The 14,664-nt window shown below is 40.5% G+C and overlaps 1 protein-coding gene across 1 annotated transcript in view; it reads right to left on the bottom strand.

Annotated features, from left to right (window-relative positions):
• Positions 1 to 14,664, bottom strand: part of LOC308663021 (vomeronasal type-2 receptor 26-like) — a gene marked incomplete at its 5' end in the record, with an annotated part of 262,313 nt that overhangs the window by 112,682 nt on the left and 134,967 nt on the right. The gene's annotated exons all lie outside the window — the stretch shown is intronic.

Genomic DNA, 14,664 nt, shown 5'->3' with positions numbered 1-14,664 from the left:
TCCTCTGGGTCTCCATCAAAAGAAGCTCTGAGTAGCGGAGTCTGTGGGGCCCTTGGGGCTACCCAATATCTCAGAGGACACCCCACTCCATAAGGGAACTGTAAGGACCTACCTCAGTTAAACCTCCCAAGAAAGCAGAACTCTTGAAACTTGCATTGTCTCAATATGAACTTTTATTGGAAGGTATTGATAGCAGGATAGTAAGGCAGGATCTGAGGATTTCCTGCACAAAATATTACATTAAAAGAAACCTTTCAAACCCCACACCAACTGTCCATTCGGCTGGTTCAAATTTAATTTTTGTTTTAATTTTTAATTTTTTTTAATTTTTTGTTTTTAATTTTTGTAACTTGTTGTGTTGTTTTTTAAAAACCTTGTGAACCGCCTTGAGTCCTACGGGAGAAGGGCAGTATATAAGTCTAAATAAATAAATAAATAAATAAATAAATAAATAAATAAAGCCAATCCATACGTGTCAAATTGTTGTGGAAAAGAACCAATAAGGTGCCGTTCTCAAGGCTTTCAGTTTCCTCTGCAGCTTCTTCCCTCTGCCTGGTGATAAGACAGATGGCTGGAGGCACATTCCACTCTCACCCCAAGAAAGATACTTCAAAGAGGATAGAACAAACCAAAGGAAGTATACTGCAGAAAACTCATAGGTCCCCCCTCCCCCCATTAGAATGGCAGAATCCAAAAATGAAGGCATAAAAAAGAAATGCAAAATACATAGGGGTTCTGACCTGCCAACCCCCATTAAAAATTGAGAGATCCACCTAGAGAAAGAAAAAATAATAACTGGAAGAGAAAATGAAACACAGTGGTTAGTCGGGTTTACTGGGGTAACAAACATTAAACTGTTTAAGCAATCTAGGTGTTCTCACGTTTTTTTTATGTATTCACTCATTCTGGGAGGCCAGGAGTCCTTCCATGCTACTAAGTACTGGATAGACCCAGGGTGCTTTTTGGAATCCAAGATTTCTTTAATTTAAAAATGTTGTTCCCCTTCCACCATAATAGGTTGTGGTGTTGTGATTCAGGGTCAGCCTGTGGGTTCAGCAGTTGGGTCGGACGACTCAGAGGAGGAGTAGGAGGGGGGTGTTGAAGAGCTTGCTGAGGGGGTTGGACAGCTTGCTGATGAGAGCCCTCAGCCAGGCCCCTCCCACCTGGTCACGATGGAGACCCAGCTGTGTGAGCCTGACAGCGTGGATGAAGATGACCCACAGCTGGCCCTGTTCAAGGATGCCCGACGCAGGAGGCAGTCAATCAGGAGTAAACAGAGGAAGGCAATGGGGCTCCTCAGAAGGAGGCAGAGAGTAGCCACGCCCTGAACTGTATAAAAGGGGGAATGCGTGAGAGGGCTGGTTTGCTGAAGGCAACCACTTGAAAAGCTCCTGTTTCTTGGTTCATGTCTTGTTCTATTTGTTTTTGTATCAATAAATTTGGCAGGCGTAATTCCAGCCTCTTGCCTTCTTGTAAAAGGGGTTGTCCCTGCCTTTTCTGCAGGGCTGGTAGCAGGCTGGTACAGAACATGTGGTGAGGGAGAGATGGCTGGCCTTAAGGGCAAGCTCATTTCTGGTTTTACCAAACTACAGTGAAACACTGGATGAACCTGTCTTAATTGTTTGGGGAGTTTGAGCTCCACTGTGACTGGGTTAATGATGCGTGTGATAGAGAATGGTCCCATGGATTTCTTTGAGAGCTGCAGAGACTGCAGAACCTGGTAGAGAGATATACCCTGTCCCCCATCCTAAAAGGCTTGGGCTCCACCAATTTCTTGTATGCCTGCACTTTATAAGCTTCTCTAGCCTCATCTAAGGCTTTTCTGACCACTGGCCATGTATTTTGCAATTGTGTAATCCACTCCTTCATGGTGGATTCATTGACAGGTAATTCAGGCATTGAGTTGAAGCTCTGTTCTGTAGCCACCTGGAAAAGTGTGTAACCAGTAGTGAAATGCACTGCATTCTTATAGGCTACTTCAGCGAAAGATAGTAGGTCAGTCCAAATGTCTTGTTGATAGTTTATGAAACATCTCAGGTATTGTTCTAGTACTGAGTTCATTCGTTCTGTCCCCCCATTTGTTTATGGATGATGACTAGATAATAGGCCCTGATCAATGCCCAATAGGTCCAAAAAAGCTCTCCAGAACTTGGAGATGAACTGGACCCCTCTATCTGATATTATGTATTGTGGGGGCTCATGTAGCCAATAGATGTGTTGCAGAAACAGGTTAGCCAAGACTTTAGCAGTTGGGATTTTTTGGGCAAAGTATGAAATGGACTTGCTTGGAGAATAAATCTGTTGCTACCCAAATGACAATGTTTCCGGTAGCTCTACAATAAAATCCATAGAAATCTCTCTCCAGAGTCTGAAGGGCTCACTACCACCTGTAAAAGGCAAGGCATTTTTCCTTGCCTCTGTTTTGCTGCTGTGCAAATGGGGCAATTGGCTACATAGCTTTCAATGTGCTTTTTAGCAGGCATGTCAAACTCACAACATCACATGACATCGTGTGACGTATCGTGACTTTTTTCCCATTGCTGGGAATGGGATCGGCATGATTTTGGCATGACACATCTGCCAAAACACATGTCTGTTTTTTAGGGATGGCCACCAGAACTGTCTCTTTACCAGGTGGAGGGTTTTCATGAACACAAAGTGTCCCGCCAGTTTTGAATTGTGGCAGAGTTGCATGAACTTTAATCTCTGGCTTGTGAGGATATATAATTTTTCCCCCACCCATAGCAGTCCATTTTGCATTGAACAGAGATTTTTGTGGCTAAGGAACCACTCATCTTTTTCCAGAGCTCGTCTGAATTCAGTACCTGCTGTGCTGTCCAGAGGGGGAAGGATTTTTGTTTGTGGCCTCATGGTGATGGGGGGGGGGTAGTTTAATTTAATTTAATTTAATTTAATAATATTTCTATACCGCCCTTCTCCCTGAGGACTCAGGGCGGTTCACAGGGCAAAAGTGAAATACAAAATACAAACATTAAAAAGAGATTAAATGATTGCCCAAGTTAAAACAATTAATATACAATTATAAAACCCCAAAGATAAAATTAAGAATACAAAAAATAAAAAACCCCACCAATCCCCATCAGGCTAGGCCGGCTTGTACAAACAAAAACGTCTTGAGATCGTGACGAAAGGAGCGAAGATCGGGCGCCATCCGGAGCTCTACCGGTAACTGATTCCACAGCTCCGGAGCGCCCACAGAGAAGGATCTCCCCCTGGGGGCCACCAATCGACATTCTCTGATCGGTGGCACCCTGAGGAGGCCCTCTCTGTGGGAACGCACAGGGCGCAGGGAGCTTGATGCCGGCAGCAGATGTTCCCAGTTGTTTTGTGGGCAGAAGTGGTTTGACCACTTCAGCTTTTGTATTGTTGTTTTGCAGCATTTGTGACAAGGTGTCTGCCAGGAAATTTTTTCCCCCAGGTAAATAGTGCCTGCATTCCCTTTGTACCGGCGGACAAAAGACTGGCCATAGAAATATGTCCACTTACTAGGCTGCAGACAGCTGAAGTCAAACTTACCATCAGGCAACATTAAAGCAGCGTGGAAAAGATGGGGGTAAGATTCCTCTCTTATACCTTAATCTTCTTTTCACCTAAATAAGCTGCTAAGTACCTTCCCCCTTGTGGAGAGGGAGGGGGGGAATTCAACCCTCCCTTCAAATAAGTGGCGAGCAAGTCCAGGGGTGTTTAAAAAAACATTGAAAAAAGAAACAGACTAAAAGAAAAGAATTTTCAAAGTACTTGGGGGACACCCAGTGGCTAAACCTGAAATTGCAATCTGACTTTCTGTTTAAAAAAATCAAGAAAATATTTAAGAACAACAAGATAAGATTAACCTTGAACACCAGATGTGAAACTTCACTATGGAAGAGTTTCAAAAACAAATCTATGCTATGTGGGAAATATCTTACCAAACTTATCAGTTCCTTTCTTCAGCTGGTGATGATATAATAGCTTTTGGAAAAGAACTAGAAAGCATCTCGAAGAAACAAACTCAAACTGTGACTACAACTAATATTTTATTGGGACAGAACTTAACAGAAGAAATTGAACAATCAAATACATTGGCAGAAGAATTAAATATTCAACAAATACAGACTGTTGAAGATTATAATGGAAAAAAGGTGGAAAAAAAATCTATTCAGACCAGGACAATTATATCAAGAGGCGAAAATAATGAGAAGATTTGGTGCTGTTAACGGACTCCTCAATCCTTCAAAAGTGGAGACTGGAGGGCCACTTCACTATGATATAACAACACAAGAATGCTTTGATGATCCTGGGCAAAGAAGCAAAAAATGACATGGCAAAGGAAGAAAACAAGAATATGATTGAAGAAATATGGACATTCTTAAAAGGCCTGAAATAGATAATACCAAAATAGACAGGATTGTACTTGGATTACGAGAGATTGTTTTGATGATTAGATAAAAATACTAATTAAAAAAATAAAAATAAAACACAGATGTATGAATACTAACATTGAAATATTGAGTTCCTTAAATGATATGGATTAAGGTGAATATATGTTAAAAATGATAGAATGTAACTTATATACTTGGATGTAATGACATGAGAGGATGTATTAAATGTTGAAACAGAAGAAATTTTGGTTAATTTTTAATATGTGGAAACTATAAATGAGAAACAAGAATATTATATTGTCCTCCTCCTCTTTCTCCTCCTTGCAATTGGTATTCTAATGACTACTATTCTAATATTGTACTACTAATATTGATATGGAAATGAGATAAATAAGAAGTATATTACATTACTAGGTATTGGAGAAAATTGTGTAAAGGGAAAGGAGGTTATTTAGCAATATGAAAATGAGAAATTTTAAACGTTTAATTTTAATATCAATGTAAAATTAAAGCTAGAAAAATATATAAGGTGTTTGATGTTTTAAAGATGGAATGTTAAAATATAAAATGTACTAAAGTATTGATAAATATAAGAAAACTATTAAATGACTGATGGATAGCAATGAGAAGTATGTTAATTTAGATAAGAGATAGTATGTATTAAAGGAAAAGAGAGAGAGGAAGTATTGGTTACAACAGTTTGGAGATTTGTAATAATATGTATTTGTCTGAAATGGAACTATTGTAACCCAGACACCACATTGCTTTTTAAAGATACTATTGTAATATTGGAAAACTAATTAAAAAAAACTTCTCTCACTAATTTAACAAGCTCAGCCCTCGTTTCAGTGTAGATTAAGATATTGTCCAAGTACACCAAAAAACCCTTGTACAGATACTCATGGAGGACCCCATTAATAATCTGCATAAAGATGGTTGGCAACTCTTGTAGACCAAACGGGAGCACTTTGAACTGGAAACATTCCAGGGGATAGTTAAGTGCAGTCTTCCATTCATCCTCCTCCTTGATTCTAACCTGGTAGTATGTTCTCACAGATCTAGTTTGGAAGAAATCTTTCCCTTTGAGAGATTGGCAAGTGTGTCCTTCATGAATGAGGAAAGCTAAGGCTCATAAGTAAAAAATAACAAAAAAAGTTTGTTTCACAATGTAAAAAACAAGGAAAGAAATAAGGAAATGTTTGGTCCATTAGTGGGGGAAGGTGGCAAGAAGGTGACAAGCAACAGGGAGAAAGCAGAACTATTTAACTCATTTTTTGCATCTGTCTTTACACAAAGGGGAAAAAAACAGTCCAACCTATCAAAAACTGTACCATAATAATAGATTAGAAACACAAGTTAAGATAGGCAAGAAAATGGTAAGTGAACACCTGGGCAGCCTAGATGAGTTTAAATCACCAGATGGATTACACCCCAAGGTTCTCAAGGAACTGGCAGATGTGATCTCAGAACCACTGAACTATATTTTTCAAATATCCTGGAACACTGGGGAAATACCAGAGGACTGGAAGAGAGCTGATAGTAGTTCCCATCTTCAAAAAAGGGAAAAAAATAGATCCAGGAAACTACAGACCTATCAGCCTGACCTCAATACCTGAGAAGATTTTGGGAAAGATAAACAACGAATCAATGAACACCTAGAGGCAAACAAAGTCATTACTAAAAGCCAACATGGGTTTGTCAAAAACAGGTCATGCCAGACAAATCTTATTGCATTCTTTGACCAAGTGACAAAATTAGTGGATCAGCGGGAATGCTGTGGATACAATTTACTTGGACTTCAGTAAGGCATTTGATAAAGTAGATCACAACCTTCTACTTGATAAGATAGAAAAATGTGTTTTAGACAGCATCACCACCAGATGGATTCGTAGCTGGCTGACTGGCTGTACTCAGCCTACGTCACTGTGACATCCATCCAAGGGAGTTAGAAGCAGCAGCTGTTAACAGAACCTCTGGCAAGTCCTGTGCTATGCAGTGTCCACTGGCTTTACAGATAAACACCACCCAAAACTGATAGAAAACAGTGCATGGCAACACAGAATAACAATATAACAATGGGGTTTCAGTGTCTCCCTTTTGGTAGACTCTGAACCTCCATGCTGGGACTGCAGAGCCAACTCGGTATCCACAGATGAACTACACAATAGTTCTGGGAGGAACCAAACCTGAGTCGGTCACTGGGACCAGAGGTTTATTCCTCCAAGCTTTTGGACTCTGGCTGCAGCCCATTTTCAGGGAATTTTTCTCGTTCCATAATGGCTCCTTTTGGAGACACAATGCCTTCTTCTGACGAGACACATTCTAGACAGAGAGAGAGAGAGAGGTTCTCTGAGGATAGGCTCAAGAATTAGTTTGAAAGCTTGGAAGAATAAATGTCTAGTCTTGGTGACGAACTCAGATTGGATCCTACAACATTATCCTGGGACAACTGTTCTTCTTTAGCCCATACTGAGTAAAAGTACTAGTAGAACAGAAATGTGTTATATGGAGTAAATGAAGGATGAATGCATGATGCTCCTATAGAGAATCCAGCTACTACTGGAAAGATCTCTAATTTCTTTAGGCATTCTGCGATCAATCAGGATCTCAATCTTTTCCCAATATCTACCTGGGTTGCAATCTCAATGACAATCTCAATTATGTTCAGGCACTTTCTCCTTCTATTATACAATTTGCAGGTAAAGCATTTTATTTTTATTTCAAATGACAATTTTCAGAGGAAGGTTAAACAAGATGGCTGAAAAGATCATTTTAACTCCACCCCAGGAAGAGAATGAAAAAATATTGTCCATAAAAACCACAACTAAAATAATGGAATGTATAGAGCCACCCCCACCCCCACCCCCCACACACTATGGCATTTCAACAAGAGTCCCATTGCACAAGTGTCATGTTTCAAAAAACTGGATATGACATCTTGGGCCTCAATAGGCTAATAGCATTAGACAGATATGCTGCCTTGAGAATTGAGAAATGCTCAGTGGACATTTTGGAATTTTAAAATAAAAGATTGGGGATATTATCTTCCAAATGCCTTTTAATTATTTCAAGCAAAAGCATCAATCCACTTATGTATGGAGAGGAGCTTGGATCATCTTCTAGGTGTGGAATGATGGAGACTATCGAGACTAAAAATTCCTCTGTCTCACATTTCTACTCTTCTGGTCGTAAGATGCTCCTTTGTATTCAAGTCTGGCCTCAGAATGATAATGTAACACTTGGGGATGAAGATGCAGCTCAGAAGACCAAAACAGGAGGACAAGATGGAGAAGACCTGAACAGCTACCATGTATTTCCCTTTGGTGCTCAGGTAGGTGGGCACAAAACTCACCCAGACACTGCAGAAGACCAGCATGCTGAAGGTGATCAGCTTGGCTTCATTGAAGGCCCCAGGGAGATTCCTGGCCAGGAAAGCCACTGTAAAGCAGATGCCAGCCAGGATTCCCATATAGCTGAGGGTGATGTAGAACATGATAACAGAACCTTCATTGCATTGCAGGATGATCTCTCCAGACTGGGAGTGGAGATCAGAGTCAGGGAAAGGGGGATAAAACCCCAGCCAGATGGAGCAGATAGTAATTTGGACAGCAGAACAAGAAAGGATGATGGAGTTGGCCAAGCTCTTCCCCAACCATCTCTTCACTTGGTTTCCAGGTTTTGTGGCTAGGAAAGCCAACACCACTGTGATTGTTTTGGCCAAGAGAGAAGAAATGGCAACCGAGAAGACGATGCTGAACACTGTTTGTCGGAGAAGGCAGGTGATTTTCCTTCGTTGACCAATGAAGAACAAAGGACACAAGAAGCAAAGCAGCAGGGAGACCAGGAGGATGTAAGAGAGGCCCCGGTTGTTGGATTTGACAATGGGAGTGTCTCGGTATTTAAAGAATATGATTAAAACAAAGGCTGTGGTTAAGAACAAGAATAAGGCAAAACACACAAGGACGATGCCCAGATTTTCTTCATAAGACAGGAAGCTTATAATTTTGGGGATACATTGGACTCGGTCCTCATTTGGATATTGATCAAGTGGACACTTGGTGCATTTTTCTGTATCTGAGAATAGCAAAAGTATTACTTTTTTTAAATCTCTCCATTCACATTTAAAGAAGTAGCTTTTGGGGACAATAGTTGATATCAGAAACATTTTTACAAATGCATGTTTTAACATCTCAGAATAAAGTTTATACATATACATATACTGGTACACGTGTGTGTGTGTGTCTGTGTGTCTGTGTGTCTGTGTGTGTATGGACTAGAAGTTCTTCAAGGTGGAACAACCTGCCTCCAGAGGTGGTGAATGCTCCAACACTGGAGGTTTTTAAGAAGAGACTGGACAGCCATTTGCCTGAAATGGTATAGGGTTTCCTGCCTGAGCAGGGGGTTGGACTAGATGACCTCCAAGGTCCCTTCCAACTTTATATTATTATTATTATTATTATTATTATTATTATTATTATTATTATTATTATTATTATTATTATTATTATTATTATTATTATTATTATTATTATTATTATTATGGTCCCTTCCAACTTTGTTTTTCTGTTCTGTTCAGCAGATAAATCCAAATTAAAAAATTTGTAGTAGTAAACCTTGCCCAATCCGCCAAACCCTACTAACTCTAACTAGCTCCTTTTTCAAGTTCTTTTTTGCTATTCCTCCCCTTAGTTAATAAATTGAGCAGTTAGAAGATGAACAAGAAAATGGTTGAGCTTCAATCTGTCTTTTAAATTGCACTTTCATGAAAATGCTCTGGATGGATTCACTTCCACAAAATTGGGCATTCTGATAATAAATATGACAACAATTGAGCTTCAATGTATCTTTTAATATGCTCTGTCATCAAAGTACTTTGGATTAATCCATTTCTACAAGGTTTCCAGTGTCACCCACCTTCCTGAGTGGAGATGGTGCCTTCTGGACAAGGAACACAGTTGTAGCAGCAAACTGGTTCTCCTTCTCGAGCCTGCTTGAGAAATCCAGGATGACAATTTTCCACACATTTGGACTGAGGCAGAGACTAAGTAGAAAAACAAGCAATGCCAAAAAATATGTTAGGACTCACCATCCAGGGAAAATAAAGGCCAAAATGAATATTAGACAAAGAGTCTCTGGCCTTCACTTAGATAAGGCTGAACTCTCTAACTAGTTCCAAATCTAACTAGTTGCAAGTGTTTACAACTACTGACAGATTCTTCATTTAGTTCATCCCTTTTGCTTCTCATTGAAAAAAGGAATTTTCTCTTTAATAACATTAGGAGGGATGGAATTAAGAAAAGATTTAAGCATTAAGTGACAACCAGTGGTTTTCTTCTCATGGCTGTATTAAAATTTATCCTTCCATTCTTCATACAGCCATGGATTTTAAAGTATGATGATATATTCATGTTAAATTATAAAATCAAATTTATTCTAAAGGGTTTACTAAAGTTTTATTCTATTAGATTTATGAAAATAGAATAAAACTGTGAAGAAGAAAGAGGCTGATCACTGGTAGGATGTGCAAACGTTTGTTCAAGACTACAAGAAACATTGCAAAGCTGCTCCCCTTTGAAAATAGTGTAAAGTAGTCTCCTGGTTAAGATACAATGGGAAAGGTCCTTACAATTAAAGGTTTCAACCTTTAAAAAGGTTGCTTATTTGTATATCTTTCTTTAACTGGTATGGCTGCAGTCTTAGTTATATGAGAGTAAAAACAAGTGCCTAGTGTCTAAACTGTAATTAGATGACATAGGTAAACTTGAAGTCTCATTTATGCTCAGCAAGAGTTAATGTAGGAAACAATCATGATAAACAATATCATTCAAGGGTATTCAGATGAAATGCCCTCCCACAAGCCAAAAACCGAATCTAAGTAACATTTCCTTTCAAATTATCCCTTATTACTTCCAATATTAAGAGGGGCTAATGCTTCTTTGGATCAAAGTCATGTTTTCAGTGCTCCAATTTTCTGGGATCCAGGCATTATCTCACAGCAAACCAATAATTGTGATTTCAGGTGAACAGAATGCCTTGGAATTCCTCCCAATGACCAGGAGGTCTATTGCTCTGTCCATGGGGTGAAAGGAAACCATGGATAATTCTGGCCACATATGGCCTGCTTAAAAACATTGCTGACTGTGGACCTTCCCTTTCAAGGGACACTGTGCCCAGCCAAGACAAACTGAAACTCAGGGGGTATCTTGTTTCAATTTCATTTGAGTCAGTCAAAAACTAAACTTGGGAACTATTTAACAGAATTGCCTTCTCCTTGGCCATTTTTAAACAAGGAACAAGCAAAATTGAATATATTGCTACCACAATCATCAGCACTTGAGAGCCTTTCTCATCAGTTTTATGGAAATACCAGATTGTATAGGATGCACAAAAGCGGCATGATTTGTGTCCTGAAAATTTATCACCCATTATCTTATGTTGGACAGTGCAGAATCAGTTTAAAAAAATATCCCATATTTTAGCATGTAAAGGACACCTGCCTTCCAAGCAGTATAAAAAAAAACCTGTGAGATTTCTACTCTCTACATTCAATTTTCAGTGAAGATCAACCACCTCATTGATTAAGCTAAGCCAACTTACGGGAGCACCTGCTGCTGGCGTCAACTTCCCTTTGTCCTGTGCGCTCCCACAGAGAGGGCCTCCTCAGGGTGCCGCCGGTCAGAGAGTGCCGGCTGGCGGCCCCCAGGGGGAGAGCATTCTCTGTGGGCATGCCAGCCCTTTGGAATCAATTACCGGTTGAGCTCCGGATGGCTCCTGACCTTCGCTCTTTCCGCCATGATCTGAAAACTTACCTATTTGAACAAGCCGGCCTGGTCTAATGGTTTTGGGGTATTTTATTTAGTAATTTTTAATTATTTATTGTAATGGGCTAGTTCTATTTAATCTTATTTTTAACTTTTGTATATTGTATTTTTATTGTATTTTTATTGCCCTGTACACTGCCCTGAGTCCTTCGGGAGAAGGGCGGTATAGAAAATAAATAAATAAATAAATAAATAAATAAATAAATAAATAAATAAATAAATAAATAAATAAATAAATAAATAAATAAATAAATAAATAAACTTGAAATGGGTGCTCAGATTTTGGAGAATGGACACCAATATATCTCCCACCTTGTTGAGAAACTCTAGCAATGACAGAGTATCTTTATTGACTGTAAATCTCTGCCTTTCAAAACTCCCCAGTTGTTCATCAACGGGATCCAACAAGGGAATAAACACCCAGTTTATGACATTCAGATCTGCTGCTACATCTCCATTTTGGTCCAAGTACAATTTCCGATGGGAAATATTGCAAAACTCATTCTTCTCCAGAAATGGATGGAACTAGAACAGAAACATCCAGGAATTTTAAAAGCAGAAAACTTGGTTTCTTATCCCAGGTGGTCTTTTCACATTTGAAACTTTGAATTGGAAAAGTGATGGAGGACTGCATCAAAGCTGGAAAGAAGGTGTTGCATGGGTCCGATTGGGGGTGGGAGAGGGTGGCGTTTCTGCCATGCATCACCCGGTTCTCCGAACTCAAAAGAAATTAGCTACCTCTTCTACTGAACCAGTGCAAACCTGCTAAATCCCATCACTGCCTCCAGTGTGGCACCCCCCCATAAGGGCTAGCCACTTGGCAAAACTATGTCCTCAGGCCCTTAGAGAAGGTATGAAGGGTGGATACAGATCTCACCTCAGGGGGAAAGATTTTCAAAAGAGTAGGAGCCATGGCAGAAAATTCTCTTTTCCTGGATCCCACCTTTGAAAATTCCAAGACTGATGGGGCCCACCTGATGCCTGGCATGGATGTGAGTGGGATGAGATGGTTCCTCAGACAGTCCAAAAGCCATGCAGGGCTTTCGAGGTGATAACCAACATCTTGAATTGCTCCCAGAAGTAAACCAGTAGCTAGTGCAGCTCGCAGAACAGTGGTGTAACTAGGGTCACTCTAGAGACACCAAGAACTGCCTGTACTACTGCATTCTGCCTCAGTTTTAGCTTCCAAAAGCTCTTCAAGGATAGCCCCATGTAGAGTGCATTGCAATAGCCCAGGCAAAAGATGACTAGAGCTTGAGTGACTGAGCACGGGGACTCTTGATCCAAAAAGGGTGCAACTGGCACACAACATATAGTTGTGCAATCTATCGTAGCTGTGAATGCCACCTGCTCTTTGAACAGGAGTCAAGAATTCAGGAGAGTTCAGTTATGGACCAGGTCTTTCAGGGGTAGCGCAACCCCATCCAGAACTAAAGACATTAAATTACCAGATCCTGAATATCCATGCAGCTAAAGCCCCCTAGTTTTGCCAGGATTCAGCCAAAGCCTCTTGTCCTCCATCCTGTTCTGTATCAGCCTGCTACCGGCCCTGCAGAAAAGGCAGGGACAACCTCTTTACAAACGGCAAGAGGCTGGAACTAAGCCTGCCAAATTTATTAACATAAAACAGAGCAAAACAAGACACGAACCATGAAACAGGAGCTATGAAACAGGAACTATTCAAGCGGTTGCCTTCAGCAAACCAGCCCTCCCACGCATTCCCCTTTTATACAGTTTAGGGCATGGCTTCTCTCTGCCTCCTTCCGAGGTGCCCCATTGCCTTCCTCTGTTTACTCCTGATTGACTGCCTCCTGCGTCGGGCGTCCTTGAACAGGGCCAGCTGTGGGTCATCTTCATCCACGCTGTCAGGCTCACTCAGCTGGATCTCCGTCGTGACCAGGTGGGAGGGGCCTGGCTGAGGGCTCTCATCAGCAAGCTCTCCAACCCCCTCAGCAAGCTCTTCAACACCCCTCTCCTCCTCTGAGTCATCCAACCCAACTGCCGAACCCACAGGCTGACCCTGAATCACAACACATCCCCACAACTTTATTCCCTGAGTAATTAGATTGGCCAAGCTGTTGGCCTTTTGTAGCCCAAAGGGGTTGAGAAGGTTCTTCTCCTTTGGAGTTTCATTGATGCTGGTAGGGACCCCATACCTGCCATGGCTGCAGCTTTGGAGCCCCCAACCTCTCTTTGCCCTTCTTGCTTCTCTGCCTGGATCTGGAAGAATATGCATCTTTCAAGGCATAAGCCAGAGTCCTAATAACACTGTGTAAATGAAGGTGAAATGGGATCCATATACTCCTCCTTTCTTCTCCAGACTCCAGTGGTGCCTTCTGGGTGCATCTTTTTTGACCTTTGACAGAAAAAATGTGCTTTGAATAAGAACAGTGAAAAGACTGATCTGCAGATTTATGTTCCACAAATAGATTGGATTCAGAAGCGTAATCTCGTGGCCTTGTTTTTTCCTGAAAAGCAAAGCTCCAAATACTATGGAGATATTTGTAAAGGTTCTCCTGTCTCAATACCAAATACTCAATGCTTTCCACGATCCAGACTTTCCCTTCAATAGGTCCTGGCACACCTTCAAATGTTAAGTGCAAAGCATGAATTCTGTCCCAAACGTTAACAGTTTCTATGTAGTTCACAAAGACATTGACTTGTCTCCACTTGGAGACACCATCCCTGAGTGGTGCTGTATGTCCAGTCACTGAGAATCGTTGTGATATAACAACACAAATTCCATTCCTAAGAAGCATAGAGATAAAAGTCCTCATGAAATTCTCTCCCTCCTCTGTGTCTGAAGTAAAGAGACCGATCAAGTTCCACCTGAAATGAAGGAGAAGTTGGACAATTGCTGGATAAGTGATTCCTTTTTGGGGGAGGATCCGGTGGAAAAAAGGGAATTGATTTTTAGCATTCAAAGCCTCTGAAACAATTGCATCACTGATCTGAAAAAGCAATGAAGAAAGCTATGCTATATTCGGCATCAAAGATAGTTCAAAATACTATATTTTAATAAATCCCAATTGCTACTCATGAACATTTTAGAATGGTATGTTATTAATTACGCACTAAACCATATCAAGATACAGGATGTAAATCATTGAACATTAACAAGACTATACATGAAAGTAAAAGAAAAAAAACAACTTAAGTTAAAAAGAATAAATATAAAGAATGCAAATCATATTTCTGTATCATGTCAGTGGTAAAAGGAAACCAGGCTGCCAAGGAATGTGAAGGCTAAACACCCTCAAAGCTGACACCAGCCAAAGCATAGAACAGCTCAAGGAAGCAGTGCAAGATCAGAAGATGTGGAGAGACCTGTTCCATAGAATCACCAAGAGCTGGACACAGCTGACTCATCATCATATCATCAACCTACATATGCAGATCTCAACTGAACTGTTTTGTTCAAATAAATGCTTCTATTATATGTTTTTGAATTCTGACTACAC

Source organism: Vipera berus (genome assembly GCF_964194415.1).
Source record: "Vipera berus genome assembly, chromosome: 2".
Taxonomy (NCBI): domain Eukaryota; kingdom Metazoa; phylum Chordata; class Lepidosauria; order Squamata; family Viperidae; genus Vipera; species Vipera berus.
Note: the sequence above shows the minus strand (reverse complement) of the source record. Positions and strands in the feature narration are given on the sequence as shown.